The following is a 15514-nucleotide window of genomic DNA, read 5'->3' on the forward strand; positions in this document are numbered from 1 at the left end:
TTACTCCCAAACACCCTGTTAAAATAATAGTAATTCATAATTTTTCCTTTCATAATCATTAGTTACTGTACAAAACTCTGGAACAATGTGTGGGTTAACTGTTCACAGATATCCTGTAAACTTTCTTTGTCTGTTTTATCCAACTTGTTAGACTCCTAGCTCCTGATCAGTGCTTTGTGGATCATTATAATCTCTGATAGATAACCTCTGCATCCTGGGACAGTTACCTTTCTGAAAGCCATTTTTCTGTCCAAATACTGAGCAAGGAGCTTCTTAGTGATTTCTTACAGAGGGGAGAATTTAATTTGAAATGACATCTCTTTCACTAATTTGGGCAACTAAAAATCTTAACCCAGAATATGTTCAACAACAGTCCACTACTGTTAACTTTTCTCCACCTCTAGAGTTTTAAGTCTTATTCTGTGCTGAGAGGGAAAATATATCATATGAGATGAGATGAAGTACTGGAAGTTTTGCAGAATATTATAGTATATGTATTGTTTGGAGAACTTTATCATTATGCCCAGTATCATTGAGAATAATCTCCAAATATATTGGGATTGTAAAGAAACTTCAAAATGCTTTCCATGAAACTAATCAAATGTAGATACCTACATATGATATCTTGCTTGGAGTCACAAACTGGCATTGGGGTAATAGTCTCTCCTTTACAGGAATAGTATTATACACCAACTATCAAAGAAAAAAATATTGTAATTTCCATGAGGCATGCACCAAAGTAACTCCATGATCTTACTGCTGTATTTTACTGGCCCCTAGATTTAATCATCCCTACCTAATTAATCATCCCTACCTAGTTAATCTTAATTTAAAATAAAAACCCTTTGGGCAGAGACCACAAGTCAGATCCATTAACTTCAATGGAGATAGAACAATTTACACTAGCTGAGGATTTGCCCCAGGTACATCTTTTAGGTGCCATGTCCATATATGGTGCTATATGAATTATATAAAGAATAAGTGCCAATTTTCCTTGAGTAGATGCTGATTTGAGTATCCTAATGTGCTGTTCGGACATCCTGTTAAGTCACCCACTGTGAAAACTGGGCCCCATGTGTCCTTTCATGCCAGTATATTTATGATAGCAAAGGGATGCAATACGCTGCCAAGTGAACATCTGTGAAATTCTTCCTGGGGATCTGCTCTACAATGATGATTTATATAATCACAAGTACAAAAATCAGACCAATGTCACAAAGATTAATTTTATAAATAACTATTGGTACTGCAGAACCCAATTCTGTCTCTTAATGGCTGACTTAGGTGATGTATGGAAAAGCAAATGTGCAAGGTAAAGGAATTGTTGAGACAATAAAGGGCTTTTTGAAGGATAATTAAACACCAAAGCAAAGCTGAGGCATTTTACAATTATCCAAAGCTGTTTATAGTGCATATACTCCAGTGACATGAGTAGCATTCTTACCTGACAAGAGAAATTTTTCAGTCAACCACAGCATTAAAATAAAAGAGAAGGTTTGAAAAGATTTGTAACATTTTCTGTGACTGGATTCATCTACTTTTAATTGACATCACTTAAGGGTTTGGCTTAGCTGTTGAGTAGGGGTTTAAATCTATTGTAGGGTTTTATACTGCTGCCTAGCACCTTAGTATTTGAACAGCTTGTAAAGTGAAGGCATTGCATATAGTCTGTGTGGAAAATGAGTGATATGGTTGACATTGTCCAAGAGGATTTAATTATGGTTATTCAGCAATGAATAGTTACAATTTCTGAGTATCTTGATTTCAGCAAAGCCAATACAAATAATGTTGTTAAACCTGCAGATCAGAGCGTTCCTGAGTTCTCTCACAGTCTGATATGTGTTCTCCCTCCCTGATTTTTCTGTTTATCAGAAAGCACTCACTATTTCTCCAACACATACTCATTCTGGACACAAGGCCCCTTGTATGGTATAAGAGTTTGGGGAATATGATATGGAGATGTCACACTGTATCTTGGGTGTCCTAGTTGGGAGCCCAATTAAATAGCTTTTCATGGGACACATAGATGATTTTGAGGTAGCTAAGGCCTCCAGAGACTAATTTTTCTACCCCTATGCTCAGACAAATTTCTCTAAGTGTACTCATTTGCTGACAAATTCTCTGTTCTGCAAAATATCTTGATTACAATTTTTTTCTTGTTTTTCATCAGGGCAAAACTGAGATATTTTTCATGTTTTTGGTGAAAAATGAGAGACCCAAATTCTGAATTAGGTATAGCAAAGATTTAAACCTGGATCACCCTTATCCTATGTAAGTGCCCTAATCACCTGACTGTTGCTAGAGGAAAAGGGATTTATTGGTGGGGCTTCAGTGTGTCTTTCTTATTGAGGAGGAGGAGTTGAGGAGGAGGAGTCTTTCTTGTTGTGATCAGAAATTGAATCCTGGACCCAAGGAATCTGTTTGATGAAAAGTTGGCATAACTTTTATGTTTCTACATAAAGTTTCAACTGGGACAAGTCTACATTTTCCACAGGAAAACCAGTTAGTTGGAAAATTCCTGACTAGCTCTACTTTTTGAGGTTACTTCCTGGTATGAGTCCCTATCCTAGTCTTAAACTCACTCATCTCCTCAAATGATAATTGCAGAGCTCAGTCCCCATGTCTAATAGATAAAGCAATACAATGAAAAGTAAGTAGCAAAAACCTCCTATCATACAATGCTTAAACAATCAGCTATTTCTGTTGAAGTTCACTAGTATCTTTAGTATTTCGAATGTTATTGTATCACCCGCTGTGAGCTTTTTCCTCACAGATAAATTAGAACATTAGTCATTTAAATTAAGAATTAATTACTAGATGCCATTTTTTGGGGCAGGGAGAGTTAATATTTGTATGTGATTCCAAAAGAAGTGGTTTCAGGCAGGGAATTCCTTTTTGAAGGAGTTTTATTTTCATTAACAAAATGCTCAGTTAAACTCAAACTGTCTAACAGGCCTGTGCAGATTTCTCTCAGTCATTCAAGAGTTTTAGGTTTAATAGTAGCATGAATCAGCCTTATGCTGGAGCTTTAAAATGTTTCAAGAGTGTTAGACATCCCTCTTCTGTAATATGACTCACTTGTCATCCATCCCCTCCCAGTACTGGCTGATACCAACTCAGGAAACAAATATAGTGTATGAGTACTGGTACTCAAGAAAACACAACATATGACTACTTAGCTCCTCTTGTGCTGCTTAAATGAAGCAGTTTAAGAAACTAATCATCTCCTGGTAATAGTTTAAAGGTCTCCTCAGTTTTCTGATGAGATTGGTAACTGTAACAAAGCAGGGGCGTGCTTTAATCAACCGAGATTACAGTACTCCCGTTCCCGGGGCTGCAGGGGTCGGGGCTGGGGAGAGCAAGTTCCTGCTGTTGCAGTCTGGGATTTTATAATTTATAGGTTTCTGATATTCTTGTTATAGAGCTATGGCAGTCCCTCCATAATAAGATTGGGGTTGATTTTTCACTAAAGTTATCCAACCTCTTTGTTTTCTATGAAGCAAACAATGTATTCTCCCCAAATTTACAGCACATAATCTGTGAGTAAACATTGAGTTTTCTGCAGATTTTCAATTTGATCTGTAATTTAGTTTGAGTTTTAAAACTAATTTCACTAATTTCCATATCTGGTCATCTGAGGAGACATTTTGAGAATTAATAGCTGGTTTATTAGCCTTTAAACATTACATATAGTCAAAACTCACTTCCAAGTATATTTGAGGAAATTAGTTTGCATTTCAGAAACATTACTAACAATTGTGATTCCCATCTGTTATGGTGTGGGTATCTGTCTAGGCAAATTTATGAATTCCGATTTGATTTTATTACCTCCATATTGGTATCTGTCTTATACCCTGGCATCACCCTGTCCCCTGAAAATTAAGGACCATCAACAATCTAATAATCTTGCCCTTGCAAGACAATTGATATTACCTGCCAAGGGCTATTAACTTGCAAATAAAGGGGGTTGTGCATATGAATGCAGCTCTTTTGGGTCATGAGGTCTTACACTAGGGTTAGTGACCAAGACTGGGCAGGGAAGCTTCTGCTGAGAAAGGTGGAGACCAGAACAAGAAGAGAAGACTGGTCAAGAGAAAAAGGGGTGCAGAAGAATCCTGGACTCTCTGGAAGGACACAGACTAAGACCCAAAGGGCTCTCAGAAAGAGCAAGGAAACTGAAACAGGGTCTTTCATGCAGATTCCCCCCCCCCCCCCCCCCGCCCGCTTCCCATCCCATATGTCTGTATATAAATTTAGTTTGTTCATAAATAAAGTGATTGGTTTAGAAATTTCTGTGAAAGATTCTATGTCTCTTGATGAGCTGTCACAACATTATTGAAAGGCAAAACAAGACTCCAGAATACCCAGGAGGGTGAAGCTCTGGAGAGGACATGCTTTAGCCACTGGGGAGATTTGGGGAGTCAACACTAATCTTGGAGCCTGGGGCAGTTGGACCCTGGGGTACTAACATTCCAGTTTGAGAAGTGGCTCCTTCTTTCTGACAAGACATGGCTGGCACAGCAGAGCAAGATGTGCACTTGATAGACTCATGCTTCCCCAGAACATTGACACTCTTGTGTGGAAGATAAATAAGGTAGAGATGAACCCATCATGTACCTAAAACGTACACTTAGCTCCTCATACTCTCCTCAGTCTGCTTTTCATCTATTTCCATTTCAATTTACCTACTCCTTTCTTAGTCCCATATACTGCTGAGGGAAACCCCTGCTCCTCTCCCTAATCCTCCCTAAATTCCTGTATTAAGAAACACAGGAATTTCCATTAAAAACAAACAAACTTTGTTTAAAAGGGAGTAAGGTTGGTCTCATCCAACTAATAAAACAAGATGCAACATCTTGTAATCTCTTTTTTTGGGCAATGCTAAACAACAATTACAGCCTAAGCAACATTAGCTAAACATTCAGGGCTGACAGATGTGTACGAGTTAAGTGTGAGTGATATGTATTTGTGGAGGAACCATAAGATCATTGTGCAGGGATTTACTCACTGCAGGTGCACAACGGCTTTCTCTCTATATAGCACCACTCTCTTTGGCCTTAACACTTTACTCCACCTTACCAGAGAGTCCAATAAAACCATAGTCCAATGACCCTACAGTAGATCTTCCATCTGCCACTCAGTTCCAATTGTCCTTATGCTCCCTACCTGAGGGGATTTTACCCCGTGTTCCTCGGTGGCTGGTAAGAGAACATAAATGTTCCCTCTGCTCTGGGTTCCAGCCCAAGGACTCTGTAGCTGGTGGCTAAGACCTACTTCCTCAGATTTCTTGCTGCACCCCTGGATTGGTTATTGCCTTTTCTATTCCCCACAGAATGACTAGAGACTCTCCCGCTGCAGCCTCTTTTTTCCTCCTCTTCTTTCTTTTCTTTTTTGGTGTATCAGACTCACTTTCAGTTTGACTGCCATGGACTATAATTTGTATCTTTTATTCATGTCTTAAAGTCTTGCATCTTCTTAAAAAATTTCAAAAGAGTTTTTTTTTTTTTTTTATTATTGGGCCCCATTTTCTTTGTATTCTTGATAGATGTTGCCAGGAAAATGTTATTACTTTAAGGCTTTTGAGTTTATATAAAAACACTTTCTTTCATAGGTACAGTCTCAAAGGATATGATCTATCATGTCATGGACCATATATGTCACGCATAATTCATCTTTTTGCATATTAATTAGAAATAAATTACTATTCAATCCACAATGTCATGTTAAAATTCTAAATAGAGCCACTTTTCTTCTTCTCTCAGGGCCTTGGATTATATCAACACTGTCAACTGTTGGGCCTACTTCTTGCACTTTTCCCCCTTTGTTTTGTTTGCCCACAGTTTTTGCCATTCCTTCCATAGCTCATTTTTAATTAGATATTTAAATTCCAGTTTGTTTAAGGGGATTAATAGCTCAACTTGTTCATGATTAATAGCACTTTTTGCCTGTTTGTCTGCCAACTCATGGCCTGCTATCCCTACACGGGCTGGGATCCATGCAGTTAATATGTTTATATCCAGTTGTGCCAGTTTGGTGGTTAGCAGTAATATTTCATTAAGAATATCATTTCTGCTGTCACACTTACCACTCTAAATTACCTGCAGCCCTGTTAAGGAGTCAGACAAGATGACCATGGCATCTGGACACATTTAAAGCCCAGTACCACTGTTAACTCACTTGTGAAGACTGATATAAAATTAGTTAGCCTTCTGGCTATCTTGAGTCCAAGTGAGGACATGCAGAAAGCTGTTCTCAATTCTCCTGTTCTTTTCTCTTTGGAGTCTCCGATATATATTTGGCAATAGTCTGTATTCATAAAAGATTCCTTTAATTTAAATAGGCAAAGATGTCTCATTGTTGAACTTCTCACATGTGAATTTCTAAAACTATTTGTCTATAATTCTTTCATAGGAGGTGTTTTTTTTTTTTTTTGGCTCATAGGACCAACTTAAAACATTTAACATCACTCAATTGTGCTCTAACCTCTAGCCTTATACTAAGGCTATGTCTTCACTGACGGCAGCAAATTCACCACCATCAGATCGACTTCTCTGGATCGACTGAGTGATCAGTGAAGACCCACTCAGTCGATCCAGAAATCGACATATTAAGACCGCCTCCTTAAGTAGCGTAGCGCTGCATCAACGGGAACGCAATTCCTGTCGGCACAGTGCCGTGAACATAGCGAGCAGAACAGAAGCAGAGAAGTGGACGGGAGTTACACAAGTTTTTTGCGTAGCTTGCGTAGTTCCGGTTGACTGCTGCCGAATCTCGGAAGTAAGTGAAGACAAGCCCTAAGAAAGGTTTGTATGATCTAAAAAGTTTAGTTAGGATATATTGCTCAATCAATGACTAGTGGAGCATATATATATATATGAGTATGAATCCTTTCCTATCCTAAGTGTCCTTCAAAATATGGATAACCTTTATAAATAGAACACTGTGAAATCTTGGAACTGACATAGACACAAATACCAAGCATTTGTTTATCTAACCTATACTATATGGCAAACTGAATTTTTGTTACACCTATTTGATTGTGTATTATCTAACATGCTCACTTGAGAATTATCTAATACAAATCTAATGGGTGATCTAACTGGAATCCTCTTTTACAAGGATTAATAGACTGGGCTAGATTGACCTCAGCAGGTGCAAAGATAAAAGTAGTACATCTGACTTCCCAAACAAATCCTGCTGTACTCCAAGGAAGATTCTCCATAGCTTCCTGCTGGCTTCGCCCCGACTCTCACTCGAGGATATTTATTTTTTATCTATTAATTTTTATATATAAAACAATATATGTCCATGCCACATTCTAGTTGTCCTAACAGGATATTCAAACGTTCACAATAAAATATAACAAAGCTGCTTTTCCATTTAGTAATTAACACCTCGATTTAGACACCAAACCATACGAAGAAAATGATACTAATTATAAAACTCTTTGCCCTCCCTCAGCCAATCTCTTCTATCATCGGTTGGGCAGCTTTATGTTCATCTAGTGTCTCTGTGTAGGACCCCTTCTGATGTAGATGAAAGTGTGTCTAAATTAAATCATCACAACCTCCAGCAGCTCTGACCCCATAATTGGCCACTTGGTAGAAAGGATTCTGAGACCTTGTGACTTTGCAACTTAGATTGAATTTGCAGTCAGAAGCAGGAATCAATTTATGTCACTGATTAAAAAAGATTACATAGGCATTTATAAATATCATGGGTTTGAGAATATATACAATGAGTCTATGTGTGAGGCAAAGAGAGCAAAACTGTTGAACAGTAGGTAAGTCTCATATAAAATTGCATGAAGTTCATATTTATGTCTTCCCGGGAGTCTCATGTAGTGTATTAGATGTTGTATTTGAAAGTAGGATTTGTTTCAGTAAGTTAAATTTATCCTACTCCTTCTTGTTGCTGAATAGAGCACTTATTTTAGATGTTTTACATGATCAGCCAGATACAGTGAATTTTTGGTATGACTGATCATTCAACTCCATCAGATTCAAAATTTCAAGCAGATGGATCATAACCAAAAACTCCAATTTCATTCTGAGAAGGTCATCTTCCAAATGAAGAGTAATGCATTACATATACAGATAAGAAATACAAATCAGCGCTGGAAGGCAGGATGTTCTGTTTTAACTCTTTCTCTCCGTTCTCCAAAGCTAGTTCTCCAGGAAAGCTCTTGTCAATTCAACTGTCAGAAGGTTCCAGGTAGGCAGCCAGGGAACCATCACTTTGATTTTTCTGATAGAATATCTTTATTTAATTATTTTTTGGTGTTGGGAAGAAGCAAAATTGGAATTTTCTTGTGGACATTTCTAGTTTGATGAAAAGGGTGTTTTTAGTTGAAAAAAATCACTCTGACAAAATGTTTTCAACCAGCTATAGTTATATACTTAACAAGGAGACATGACCCCCTTGTAGCTTTGAAAGGGCCCTGACATATCCCACTGAAGTTGGATTGGGGTCTTCATATGGAGTTTGGCGACTTTTTTATTTTTTTGTATTACAGTATTACCTTCAGGCACCAGTCTGGAAAAGGTCCCTATTGTGCTAGGCACTGCTCAGACAAAGAGTCACAATCCCAGTCCCTAGGAGCTTACAGTAAAAACAGACAAGCTAGACAAAGCTTCACAAAGAGCACTTCACACATGGAGAAGTGAAATGACTTCCCCAAAGCCACAAAGCAAGTCAGTGGCAGAACAAGGAACTGCAAACCAAGTCTCCTGACTCAGTCTAGTTTAGTGGCCTGAGCAAGTAGACCACATTCCTCTTGGCCTTCAGAGCAGATAATTAGAGACTGCACAAGCCAAAGTAGATATGCTGTCATTACCCATTTGAGAAAAGAAAAAAATGAAGTTCTAACTTATTTAGATTTTAAATGAACACACCAATATATTTCATGAAATAATTTGTTTGGTTTGGGGAGTTGCTGAGAACACAAAAGTCCATTGAATTCAATGGGAACTTCAGGCACTTGACACCTCTGAAAATCAAGCCATGAATTCTTACATAATGTTCAAACTGCTTTGGGAGACCACAGTATAAAATTAAGTAACACACTTATCAGGTTAGTTTTAATTGTTTTTTGACTCCTTTCTCAACAGGGGAAAAATGACCTTGGGCTAACCTAATCCCTGATGTAACTCACTCACATGTCTGGAGTTACCCCAGGGGAGAATTTAATTCATTTTATCTGAATGTCCTTCCCTGGTTGGAGGGAGTGGAGAGGTAGGCATAGAGAGGCACTGAAAGACAAACGCACTGAAAGACAAACGCTGCTAAGCAATGCTAAATTTCCAATTAATGTCACCACTTTTCATCATCTCAGTCTGTTAGAAACATTAATTCATAAATCTTCCTTGCACCCCTGTGAGGTCGGTGAGTGGTGTTATCCCCATTAATAGATAGTGGAGCTGGGGCACAGAATGATTCAGGACAACATTTTCAAATAACAATAACAAATATTTCAGCTCTAAAATGAGTTGGCTTTATTTTCAGTGATTTTGAGCTCAGAAGCTCAGCGGAAGTCAATGAGGGTTGCAGGATTTCAGCATCTTTAAAAATAAGGCCACTTCTCTTTAGGTGTCAAAAGATGAAGCATAATTTGAGGCAACTAGGTTTGAAAATAGTGGCCTAGAGGACTTGGCCAAGGTCCAAGTGTAAGTCAAATGATGGAGGATTGTAACTCAAGAGTATCTTGGTCCAAATACTGGGTGAGTCACAAAACAGCATAAGGATTTAGGACTGTATCGGCTATTGTAAATCAGCACAAGTCTGTTTAGTTCATAAACTTCTACCTAATAAAAAAACAGGAGGAGAAGCTCTTTTTCCGTAAAATGGAGAAGTCTTGCCCATTGTCTTGTTCCCTGAAATGTGAGAATGTATTATTTGTGATACCAAGGGGTCCTAGCTGTGGGGCAGGACACCGCTGTGGTAGGGGCTGTACAAGCACAGAACAAAAGACTGTTCCTCCCCCAAAGAGTTTAGAATATAAATTATGTTGTTTTCTATGTCCTTATTCTCTTGGAGATTAGGCTTTTCAATTAGTGAACTGAAAGAAATTTCTTCTTCCAGTGAGACCTGCTAATATCAGCCATCATTTTAAAGAGGTCTCTTATTTACAGTATAACCAAATGGATGCTTTCAACAACTTTAACTTGTACACTGCCAATGCACTTCACTATAAACGTTAACAAAAATAAAAATGGGCAAAAAACCAACAACTTTCCACAATTTAGACAATGTTAATAATCGTTTTGTGCATTTGAAAAATCCTTACTGTGGGATAAACAAAGTTAACATCCAGATGTCTTCACAGGTTGACTGCAATATGGCTAACAGAGATGAGCAGAACTGTGAATTGGCAATGGGTCCCTAATCAGTTAGGGGTATACTCCACTCTGACTTCCTGGAGCTTAATTATACATTTATATTGAAGGGAATTTTCCAGGTTAGTCTGTCTGAACCTCTAAACTTTTTACTGTTCCTTCTAGTTGATCAAATGCATTCATTGTCAAGTTAACAGGCTGAAGCTGCTTTGTCGTCTCATCAGTTGGGGGGAGGGAAGTTACTTTTCATGTTCTTGTATGAAGCTTTCCGATGCTTTTTATTTAAGTAAAAACAATGTGGTGAAGGCAGTTTAATGCCATGATGGAGAACTAGATTCTATTCCTAGCTCTGCCACAGAATTCCTTTGTGATGGTGGGGAAGTCAATTATCTTTTTAGGTTGACATGAATCATGTGTTCCTCATTTTTTGGGTGTCTGACTTTAGAAACCTGGGGATTGACTTGCAGAAGTGCTGAGTGTTCACAGTTGCAACTGAAGCCAATGATTGTTAGGCTCTGATCAAACGAAGTAATCAGAAAAATAAGGCCATAGGCATCTAATTTTGGGTGTTCAAAAATATTGTACACTCCTCCTCTCATAGGATAGCTGTACAGATAGATTGATTAATGTTTTTGAAGCCCTGGGCTATTGTAGTGATGAGTGTCATAGGAAAAACCCATGAGGAAATTAACAATTTTGTCTTCAGAGCAGAGTTTAAATAAATAATAAATAAGTGTCGAGGCCATACATTGAACAATGAGGATTAAAAAAAAGATTGAATAGCTTCTTATTAGTGAGCACTAAACATCCTGTGTACTGAAGGAGACAGGGATCGTGTGGAAAAATATTATGTGATAATGTAATTAAAACTGCATCATAACTAATATGCATAAGGGAGCCAAATAAAGATTGCACGGACAACCTTAATTCTGACATTTATTATTACTATTAAAGAATGGACTTAAGATAATGGTTCTCAACCAAGGATATGCGGACTCCTGAGGGTACCCAGAGGTCTTCAAGGGGTACATCAACTCATCTAGATATTTGCCTTGTGTTACAACAGACTACATGAAAAGCATTAGTGAAGTCAGTACAACTAAAATTTCACTCAGACAATTACTTGTTTTATACTGCTCTATACAATGAAATGTAAGTACAATATTTATATTCCAACTGATCTATTTTATAATTATATGGTAAAAATGAGAAAGTAAACTATTTTTCAGTAATAGTGTGCTGTGACACTTTAGTATTTTTGTCTGATTTTGTAAGCAAGTAGTTTTTAAGTGAGGTGAAACTTGGGGTACACAAGACAAATCAGACTCCTGGAAGGGAGTCATCTGGGAAAGGTTGAAAACTAGTGACAAATCATTACAAATTTAGGTTTCAGTGCACATAGAATACAAAAAGCAAATGTCCAATTCCATGCTTCAAAAACAGGTTTATGTTCAAATGCAGCACATGCTTTAGATTGACCATTGCTTTTCACTAGCAAAACTACTATTACATTGTAGTATACAGAACAAAATTGTCACTATCAATATATATATAACTTATGAATGTATATTTCCCCTCTTTAAACTGTGATCCCATTACTTTTCCTAACAGCAGCAGGTTGTCAAGTGAAACAATGCTCTTTGAAAGTAATTATAAGTTGGTAGAAAACATTTGCTTTCCCAATGCTAAGCTACTGTAAAATGTATTGTTACTTTCATATCTCACAAACTCTTATAGTAAATTATCATTTAATTATGGACAAAGTGTTTTCCAGTCTGTGCTTGTCGAAAAATATACATTATATAAATTTTAAAGTAGAGAAATAAATATGTATAATTTGAAAACTGATCTCCTTAAGGAGCACTGCACAATGTTTTATGTTCTAATTGCATTTAAAAATTTGACTCTGTGTTACTTGTATGTTAATGAGATGTTTTGTGATTGAACCCCTCATACATCCAGGTATGCAGTGTTAAATGCCCATCAACAACCTTATCTCTGCCTCCTTGCATGTACATACTACAATAGGACAATGCAAGCTGTGTATTCTCCATGAGAGCTGTGTTTGACAGGTTATTTTTGGTCATTCTAATTAACTTATATGTGACTTGTCACACCAACCTGTAAGTACTGAATGACCTCACTGGTTGTAGTTGGAGCTGTCAGCAACCAGCTGAATACATGGTCAGTCATAGATGTCCTCTAGGAGTCTAGAGAATAAAGAGAGATGGAGTGAGCATCAGTATAAGGAAAGGAATGGAGATGCATAGAGAGATTGGATAAGCTGTTTGTTTTTTTGTTCTGTTTTGGATGGTCATAATACAGTACAGAACACCTCTTGTATAAGCCATAAAGAAATTCTATTGGGGAAAGTTTAAATTTCCAGTGAAAAAATTGCAAAAAATTGTGTTTTAGAAATGTCAAAATGTCCTTCCTTTGATGTTATTTTTAAATATAATTATAATAGTCAAAACAACAGAGTCAAAATGAAATGTTGAGACAATTTTCATTGAAAATTTAGACTAAATCAATACTTTTTTGTAAAATGTTTCTATTTAGGTGAATCAGCATTTCCTGCTGAAAAACTGTTCTGTCAGAACGTTTTCGACCAGCTCTACTATGGACAATAGGTGACATGGAACCAGCTCTTGTCTGAATCTTCAAATGAATTTCTTAGGCAGAAATCCAGAGTTTGAGAAGTAGAAGCTTGATTCTGTTTTCACAACAGTTTTTTTTGTCTGTTTGTTTGTTGTACCTGAATGTAACTTCAGGTCTAAACTGTGATCATGTGTTACCAATCATTTACAATAAAATTAAATCTGTTTTTTCCTCTTCAATGTTTTTTTTCCTTATGGTATTTTGGCATAAGAATAGAAATCTGATACATAAAATAAATATTCTTGTTAAACTAGGAGTTCTTAGGTTGCAGCCCACAATACTGTAGTGCTGTCCTTCTTCTAGTATGTTTCACAGCCTTGGGGTGCTGTAGGATTACTGGATATGTAGATACTGTGATTTTTTCCTCCCCCAGGCTAACCTCACTAACTGTTTTCTTTGCATTTGTCACCACTAGTTTTGTCACCAATGCTTTTTGTGTTACTGTAATGTGCTCTAGTTGTGGTAATCTTTGGTAACCCTTTGTAAATTTCGGCTGATGTAGAATGCAGAGACCTGACTGAGATGGGGCAGTAAGTGTATACTACCTGTGCTCTGTGTACTACATGATCGTTTATTCTCCTGCAGGTGTGATTCTAGGAACTGGCAGGGATCCATGAATTATGTGACACTGCCACTGAAGAATTTGCCATGGAATCCATCTCTTGTGAGTTTCTATCTTGCCACTTTTCTTATTTAATGTGTTTATGAAGCTGTTATGAAAGTTAGTGAGAAGACCTAGGTTGAGGAGCCTTTGCTAGGCTGATACCTCTCTATCTTGTCTGATCTTACTGAAATCCAAAATATTACTCAGTGTCTCATTGAGACTGACATGGAGAATGATGGGCTGACTAAGTCTCAGTCTAGATGAGACTGAAGTGATAATGGTATGTTGAGGGAAGCAACTGGAGGATTTGGCACGGATTACGTCAACCCCTCTGACGGAAAGGGTTTATTTGCCATTTGTTACCCATTTTGCAACAAAAGATGTGTTTGATCTCTAGCTAACTTAGACTATCACATAGTGTTCTGCCCAGTGCTTCTATCTTTTTCATCTGTGTCTGAACAAGAGGCTTCAGTCATTCATTTTGGATGGGGGCCTTCCTCTTGTGATCTATTCCCATGCCACCATTGTTAGATTTCTTAAATATATTCTACCTGGGGCTATACCTTTAAATCCACTTTCAGAATCACTCAGCATTTGCTCAACTGCTCTCCTTGAAGTAAATAGCAAAATTCCATCCAATTTCAGTGGGAGCAGAGTAAAACCAATGCTGAGCACTTTTTAAAATCTCACCTTTGAAAGTTAAATTTGGTGCAGAATATTTGTATGCTGTGAGTTTTGGGTGCTAGGGGTGAGAGGGCTGTGTGGTGTGTGTTTTTAGTTTTCTTCCGTACCTTGATGGGAGTACACATCTCCTTGATCTGCACTGTCTGACTTCAAAAAAATGTTGACCAACTCTGTTAACAACCACTGTCCCTGCTTGTGGAAGTTGTGCAGTTACTTGTTCCAGATGAACAAAATCTTTAAATTGTTTTATCCACTGGCTTATTTCTAGTCACCATTTCTGTGATGGCCTGTCTCTTTATGTGTTTGAGCACTCCACTCCCTGTGTAAAGCATCATTTTTGTTTTGGTTTCAGTTTGCTTCCTGGACAATAAAACCCGCACAGCATACATCTGTGTTTCTATCAGTTCCCTCTGTGCCCATCTATCTCCTTCTCTTCTGGGTCCTAATATAACATTTGGTGATGAAAAATGTCTATCCCATGAGTGTCCTGTGCTGCCTTTGCTGAAGAGAAGAAGAAGAAAAAGTAAGCAAATAATACTATAGAAATGGGAAGAAATTCATCTAGAAGCACAGGGTGACAGACTGCTGATTTTGCTCTTGGGACACTGTGAGCCAGTCAACTAAAGAGGGGGAATTGGTAAAGAAAGGTAGAACAAAGGCTAAGGGTTGTGCAATTACTGCCAAAAATATTCAAACAAAGCAGTGAAGGGGAAGCAAGTAGCTATACTATTGACCATGTGCAAGCAGGCAGGCAAACAGTCTGAGGGTCTGTAGCCAGCAGAAGGAGCACAAGTACAGCCAAAGGAAGAATTCTGTAGTCTACAGTATAAGCACAAAGCCAGGAGAGGGTAATCAGGCACAGGTAGTGCACTGAAATAATAATAATAATAATTAATAATAAATTAATTAAAAAAGCAGGGAGGAGAATTCCCTCTAGCAAAGATGACAACCAGAACATATAAGTCCACTTTGTGGTTTTGAAGACTTATACCAGAGAAAAGTTGGTCCCAAAAGGCATACTCTTTGTAAAAGTTCAGCTAGTTCAGTCATTTTACCCTTGTATGGAATTCAAAGAAAGTATCCACAATTATTTGGCATATGTTGGCTTAGGAAGCTAAAGATGAACTGGACCAGGATCAAGGCAATCATGAAAGCACCTTAAAACCTTCAAGAAATACTAGACAGAAACTCCAAATATCTTGAAAAAGAATTTGAATAGATAAGCAATGCATCA

At 37.6% G+C, this 15514-nt stretch overlaps 1 long non-coding RNA gene across 3 annotated transcripts in view; it reads left to right on the forward strand.

Annotated features, from left to right (window-relative positions):
- The window catches only part of LOC137161920 (uncharacterized), a 77883-nt gene extending 64749 nt beyond the window's left edge, over positions 1-13134 (forward strand). For all 3 annotated transcript variants that reach the window (XR_010922222.1, XR_010922221.1, XR_010922220.1), the window contains one exon: positions 12894-13134. This is a non-coding gene — a long non-coding RNA (uncharacterized lncRNA). The remainder of the gene's footprint in view (positions 1-12893) is intronic.
- The last annotated feature ends 2380 nt before the right edge of the window (positions 13135-15514 follow it).

This window comes from Emydura macquarii, unplaced genomic scaffold (assembly GCF_026122565.2).
Source record: "Emydura macquarii macquarii isolate MOO-44397 ecotype Brisbane River unplaced genomic scaffold, CSIRO-AGI_Emac_v2 contig_2406, whole genome shotgun sequence".
Lineage (NCBI taxonomy): Eukaryota > Metazoa > Chordata > Testudines > Chelidae > Emydura > Emydura macquarii.